General features: G+C 45.6%; 1 pseudogene; it reads left to right on the top strand.

The window, feature by feature from the left end:
* The first annotated feature begins 2,577 nt into the window (after window positions 1-2,577).
* On the top strand, window positions 2,578-3,946 carry LOC109298382 (annotated as a pseudogene).
* The last annotated feature ends 3,372 nt before the right edge of the window (window positions 3,947-7,318 follow it).

Raw genomic sequence — 7,318 nt, 5'->3', positions numbered from 1 at the left:
TTGAATTAAGGAGATTATAGATGGTGATCCATGGTCGGCAAGTTGCAAGTTTACAATCATAGACCAAAGAAAAAAAAAGAAATAGCAGCAGAAGCAGGAGTAGCAGCAGAAGCAGCAGCAGCAGCGGGAGCAAGAGCAGGAGAAGCAGAAGTTGCATAGCTCTCACTGTGCTTTAGGGGCTAAGAATGGACTTTACCACCAGCTTCTTGAAGTAGGTCCCTCCAACCAACCATACATACGGCATTAATGATGTTGGCCTCTGTAACTTACACTTTCCTGATGTGTATACAGGTTTCCCTCACCAACCATGGTTTTCAGTATCCATGGTTTTGCTCCCCCAGCCCTGCCAGAGGTGGCCCCCAGCTGCCAGGGCTATGGACCCAGGTCCACAGCCCCCTGCCCCTGTTCCCCCCTGCTACGGGCTTGGGCAAGGCAGCTCCCCACCACCACCACACACACACTTCTGTGGGGCAGAGGGGATCTGCATCCCCAGATCTGTACGCGAGTCAGGCACAGGTTGTGGGTGTGGGCTCCCACCCTGCTTCGCTCCTCTGGGGCCTCCGCCACCCGAAAGGCATGACCTGGGATGGCTGGGAACAGTGGGGCCATGCGGGTATCTTGCCACCGCTCATCCCCCCCACTGCCTTGGTGATGTGCCTCCTGTGCCTGCCGCTGCTTTGAGGGGTGCAGCCCCACGCCACTGCCCTCAATGCAGCCCTGTGCACAGAAGGTGCGTTGCCAAGGCAATGTAGAGTGAGCAGTGGTGGGTGAGAAGATCCCCGTGCGGCTTCTCTGATCCCTGACAGGCTGGGTGGCAGGGGAAGGAAGCAGGGCAACAGGGAACAATAGGCCCACCTGTTCCCTGCCACCCTGCTTCCCTCCCTGTCTTGGTGATGCGCCTCCTATACATGGGCCTGCAGTGAGTGCAGCAGTACAGGGCTGCACCCCTCAAAGCAGCAGCAGGCACAGGAAGCACGTTGCCAGGGCAGCAGGGGGGCGAGCAGTGGCCAGATCCCTGCATGGCTTCACTTTCCCCAGTCACACTGGGTCGTGCCCTCAGGGGCCACTGCCACCTGACCAAGTGAAGCAGGGTGGGAGCCCGCGCCCACAACCTGAGCCTGCCCCGTATACAGATCTTGGGGGCACAGGTCTCTCCCCCACCTCAGGAGTGCACATGGTGGTGGGGAGCTGGCCCTCCCCCAGACAAGCCATCCATGGCCCTGTCCTGCTCCCTGCTGGGGCCTGCAGCCACTCATTGCAGCCCCAAGCACTGCCCAGCTCCCTTCCTACAGGTGCTGCAATCCCCACTCCCCACAATTTACCTGCTGGAGCTGCTCTGCAGGCTGCCTGGGGCCATGTACATGTACTGTACATGCACATGGCACCCCTTTTCTCATGCCTCCCTTTCACACCCTCCTAGCTCTCTGCAGGCTGGAATTCATATTCAAGTCCCTAACCCCATTTTACCCATAAGCCTTTTGTCTTACCCACCATGGTTTTGTCAACCACAGGAACTTTCACGAACCTAACCCCCATGGTTGGTGAGGGAAACCTGTAATGGATTTGCCGGGGGGAGAGGGGGAAGGGAGGAGGACTAAATTTAACACCTCACACCAATAAAAATCTGAACCAGAAAGCTTTTCTTTCATCTTTTTAAAGTTCAGGAGAGAATACACAGGAGTGAAATAAATTGCTGGTACCTCTTAAATATCTTTCAATGCCCTGTTTCTTCTTCTCCTCCAAATCCCTTTAGGGAATTAAGTCTATAGGTTATTTCCTGTGTATTTTCTCTAGGCTGGACTGGCTGATAAAGGGGAAACCATGAAGGTAAACTAGGTGGTTGCCTAGGGTGCCAAAATTTGGGGGACAACAAAATTATATGCAGAACAAAACAAGTACATCATTCTAAATAACAGCCCTAGCCGGCTATGGCTCCACCTTGGTCTAAGACCTTTGGTTTGGTAAGGGGAGAAAGACCTCTGAAAAGATCTCAGAGAAAAGATCACTAAAATTGACCATCATCACAGCTAGAACCCCTGGTTACTTCCACACAGCTACATCAAGGGATTGGGCGTGGCTCTAAGTGCACTTCACGGCTCTCTCGTGCTCCCCTTGTGACTCTCAAGTGGACGTACGACAAGAGCATACTGCTGGCAATGTCATCCTAAAAGATGAACCCCTACTCCTATACCATCTTACAGGTCATGACACTGATTTCTTACAACTTCCTTCTCCCTTCCAACCACCCTTCTCCTTTCTACCAATTGTGCCTGTAATTCAGCAAACAAGCGTCAAAGCAGGAATTTCTTAGTTCGGTTTTGTAGATCTCATCTAATTTATGATGTAGAACTGATGTACAAATGTAATTATTATTGTAGGTACACCCAAGTGATCATGTTTAATATTCTCAATTTTATAATGTCTATAAATGATTGGAGTACGATTGCTGAAACAGGAAACGACTGATGAAGAAAATTTACATGGGATCAAGTGAGAAGAAGAATACTGGCAGCAAATACTGGAGCAACTGATTGCTTCAGTGGGCAAGAGTTCTTGGTGGACAAAACGTGGCATTCCATGGGACAAACGAAAAATTATACAGTGCTGGTAAATGGAAACTTCTTAAAATTTATTGTATACCTGGCTTTGTTTGACATAGTCATGAAGGAGCATATGCGTAAAATAAGTGACTGTGAAACACATGTTCGTTATCTTGGGAAAAGGTTGCAGAATGAATTGATTCAACTCCTAGCAAATGCTATTAAAGAGAAAAATCTTAGAAGCTGCCCATTCTGCAAAATACATCTCAATAATTCTGGACTGTACACAAGATACGAGTCATGTTGAGCAGATGACAGTGATCATTCGCTTTGTAGATGTGGCAAAATCTGCAGATGTGGATAATGCTGAAGTGATCATACAGGAACATTTTGGGGGGTTTGTACTGTTGAAGGAGATGACTGGTGCTTTTGTGACTGAAAGCATTCTAACAAGAGCTTGAAAGAATATCATTATCTGTTGAGGGCTTACGTAGCCAAGGCTATGACAATGGAACTAATATGAAGGGTAAAGACAATGGTGTACAAAGGAGAATAATAGAAATTAATCCTTGGGCCTTTTGTGTTCCTTGCAGTACACATACTCTGAATCTGGTTGTCAATGATGCTGCCAGATGTTGTTTGGAGGCAAGTAATTTCTTTGACTTAGTGCAATGCATTTAGGTGTTTTTCTCAGGTTCAACATACTGTTGGGAAGTTCTTAGTTGCCATGTGCCTTCTCTAACTGTGAAACCACTGAGTGAAACAAAATGGGAGAGTCGAATTGATGCCTTGAAGCCTCTTCGCTATGAGCTTGGTAATATCTATGATGCACTAATTGACATTTCTGATGATACTATCCTCACAGCATTATCTGGCAATATGACACATGCTGATGCAGAAGCTCTTGCAAATGGCCTTTCCACATTCAAATTTGTGGTTTCACTCATTTTGTGGTATAACATTCTTTTTGAGATCAACCTTACTAGTAAGCAACTTCAGGCAAAGGACTTTGACATACATTCTACTAACCAACGACTGAAACAAACCAAAAAGTTTCTGGAGGAATGCAGGAGTGATAAAGAGTTTGAAAAGACACTGCTAGATGTTCGTGAGACTTGCTGAAGAGTTCGAGATACCAACAAACTTTGAACCAGAACCAGTACGCATTCGGAGAAAGAAGCAGCAGTTCACATATGAAGCAAAAGATGAGTCAGTTCAGGACCCAAAACAAAAATTCAAAAAAAGCTTCTATTTTGCAGTCCTTGACACTGCAATAAAGAGTGATTTGAACAGATACAGCAGCTTGATTCAGTGTTTGGTTTCCTCCATGATGTCCACAGTTTGCAAAATAAGACATCAAAACAGATAATGGAACGTTGCTTGAAGCTAGAGTCTGCATGACATCATGGAAATTCTAAAAGATATTGATGCTGCAGATTTGTGCAGTGAACTGCAGGCTATTTCACAACTTCCAAAATGTCTTATACCTCAAGATGTACTGAAGGTTATTTCTAAACAAACTGACAGACAGTTTTCCCAACATCTTCATTGCTGTCCACATTCTCTTGACTCTCTCAGTTTCTGATGCTAGCGGGGAGCATACCTTCTCAAAGCTAAAATGAATCAAGACATACCTTATTTCTTCTATGCTGCAAGAGAATCTTGTTGGACTGACCACTGTGTCAACAGAACATGAAATAGCTGGAAAACTTTGCCTCAAAGAACTTGTTTATGAATTTGTGAAACTGAAAGCACAAAAAACAAAGTTCTAATTTTTTATGCAAATGTTCATGAGGATTTTCTTTTAATTGTACATGTATAAATTCTACTAGAGCTTTTGCAGTATAACTGTGTTAGGGTGAATGAAAAGTGTGAAACAATCAAAAAAATTGTTTCTATTATTTTATTGTTCATTTTGAATATCAAATAAGTATATGTAAAAGTTCATTCTAGACTACTTATTTTCCTCTATATTGGAAGTGGTGGGGGCAATGAGGTACACAGTTCGCCTAGGGTGCCCTTGGACCAGCCCTGCATGCAGGGGACCCCTGTATGAGTTAGTTTCTTATACACAATTGTTTGATTTTCCCCACATACAAAGTAGCAAGATTCATGTATGTAATGGCCACATAACTAATGCTATGTAACCTAACCAGACATCCTTTCCCTCTTTGAGAAAATTTTCTGCTCCTGACCTATTTACCTGCTCACTTCCAAAGTCCTTGATCCTTTTATGATTTTTATTTCGGAGGTGCTGGAGTCTGGAAACTCCCACTAAAATTCACAGGATTCACCCACATCTGAAATTAAATGAATTCAATTAAATTCTTTTGAGAGAGAGGAGATTACCTACTGAAACAAAATCAAAATAAAAGATTAAATATTTTTTTGTATAGAGCTCAATATCACCTTGAAGACACAGCCCTGTGTTGCAGATAGTGAAGCTACTGTGTTAACAGCAGAAGCTCTTAGCAACATTGAGCCAGATTCTGTCCCATCTATTAGAACAGTTGCCTCTAAGTGGATCTAGGTGCCCATGTGGATTTGGGTGCCGAAATGAGATTCTCTATTCCATCCTGTTCATGTCTCTTAAAATTCATTAACACATTATCATCTTACCCTTAGGACTGAGTCACAGAAAGCAGGGAGGAAGGGAAAGACCCACCCACCTTTTGCATTTAACTGTTTTTCAGGGATGCAAGCAGGGCAGAACAGAATCACACTTACATGCCTAAGTCCACTTACACACCTAATAGGTGGAATAGGCACATCGGGAGCCTATACACATGCAGAGAGGCTGCTCCAATGTGCTGTAATTACAATGCATCAGAGCAGACTCAAGTTTCAGCCAAAATAATTTTTAAAAAATCATAGAAGTCAAACTTGTTGACAATTTGAAGTGACTTGAAAAATTTACATTTTTGCCCTAATTAAAGTATAGCATAACATCTATTGGTTAAATGAAACATTTTGGTTGACAGGAATCAAAATACTTCTCCTTTCTTAAATTTCATTAAGAATTAAGAAATTTTCATTTTTAAGTAAATGTGCAAAGATTTTTTTAAATTATTTTGTTTGGTTCAATCAGCGAATCCCAAACTTAGCAATAACTCTGCTCGTTAGGGCTGTGCGAAATTTTGCCAGCCATATCATTTTGACAGTGTTTCAACTCGTTCCGAGCTTGAAACAGCAAAATCAAAATGAAATGAAGGGCTTTGAAACAGCCTGGAAACGAAATGAGGGCAGTTGAAACATTTCAAGAGTTCTGAAACGTTTTGAGTTACAAAACTCAAGCTGGGCTTGCCTGCAGGGAAACAGAAAGTAAGGAAAGGGAGGGGGAGAGGGGGGAAGAGCAGGAAAGGACTGCTCTTATATTGACTGTGTAGCTGGCCAGTGACTGTGATCCTTTCCTGAAGTCCTGTCCAATCCCAGTGGTCTGGGGGAGGAATAGAAAAACAGGCAGTATTGTTTGAACTGGCCTGCTTTCTGCCTTGGGGTCCAACAGTTACTGAGCATTCCAACAGCTCAGGAACATTAGACAATGAAGGCTACTACTAGCATTGATTTGAATCATTTCCCACTTGCTAGCCTAGCCTAGCAAGTGGCATTCCAGAATACCTTTTTCTTCCTTTTTCAATTTTATAATTATATTGGATATTACACTATAGAATTTAATTTATATAGGAAGGGATATACATGTTTGATTTCTATACATTTATACCTTGCGGCATAGACTACATACCTTACAGAATTTATATAGGAACACAGATATATTTATATATTTGTATAAAAGACGCTATGAAATGAAGCATGGTGGAAAGGCAGCTGGCAAGCTATGCCCGCTGGACTTTGCTCGCTCCTGAGGGCGCCGCCCTTCAGATGTTGGTCCTGCCCTGAGTCCCTTGTGGGCAAGAACAGACGTTCTTCCCCCACGTCACCACCCCGCTCTCGCCTGCCACATCTTGATGTATCGTCAATGGGGGGGGGGAGTCATCTGACGGGTTCTCGTTGCCCAGGTCTACCCAACGGATGTACACAGGGCTCCAACCACTCCTGCACCCTGGCCTTACGCCACCAACTTCTGGAGCTGGCCCTGAGGAGGTGGCACAAGACTCCTCTTGCCCCTCTGCCGCCTTCCTTTACCCCTATACTCAAAGGGTTGAGCCTCTACAATTATGGATCAGGCTCCAGACCCTCAGCCCCTAGGGCCTATGCTTTCTAATGGGCTCGGGCGTCCGCAGTCCCAGCAGCGACCCCGCCCCGATCTGGCTCCTCCTTCGGGATCCTTGCCGGCCTGCCATGCCCCGAATGCACCTGGCTCCGGAGGGTCCTCCACGGTGACTTCCTTTTGCCACAATCCAGCCAAGACACCTCCTGTCTGCTGCCGATTCCCAGACGCTGCCGCCAGCTCCTTCCCTCCGGCTCCTCCAGCTCTGGCTCCTTTGTCCTTCCCTGGACACCGCGAGGCCTCACCTCCTTCTTTTTCCCTCGGCGGACTTCCCTCTTCGGAGGCATCCACCTCCACCGTTGCAGCCGCCGCCGCCGCTTTTATCTTTGCCGGCTGGCGCTCGACGCTGACGTCACCAGCCGGCCGCAGCTGTATAAAGAGCCAGCTTATGAGCCGTGCGGCCCTCCCTAGGATGTCAGACCAACCTGATTGCCTTCTATGATCAGGTCACAAAGGCCATGGATGCAGGTGTCGCGGTGGATGTAGTCTTTCTGGACTTCAGCAAGGCCTTTGACACCGTCTCTCACCCCATCCTAGTTAAAAAACTAGG

Source organism: Gavialis gangeticus, unplaced genomic scaffold, assembly GCF_001723915.1.
Source record: "Gavialis gangeticus isolate Ggan-Ray unplaced genomic scaffold, GavGan_comp1, whole genome shotgun sequence".
NCBI classification, from domain to species: domain Eukaryota; kingdom Metazoa; phylum Chordata; order Crocodylia; family Gavialidae; genus Gavialis; species Gavialis gangeticus.
The sequence above is the reverse complement of the archived record's forward strand: the minus strand, read 5'-3'. Positions and strand labels throughout refer to the sequence as shown.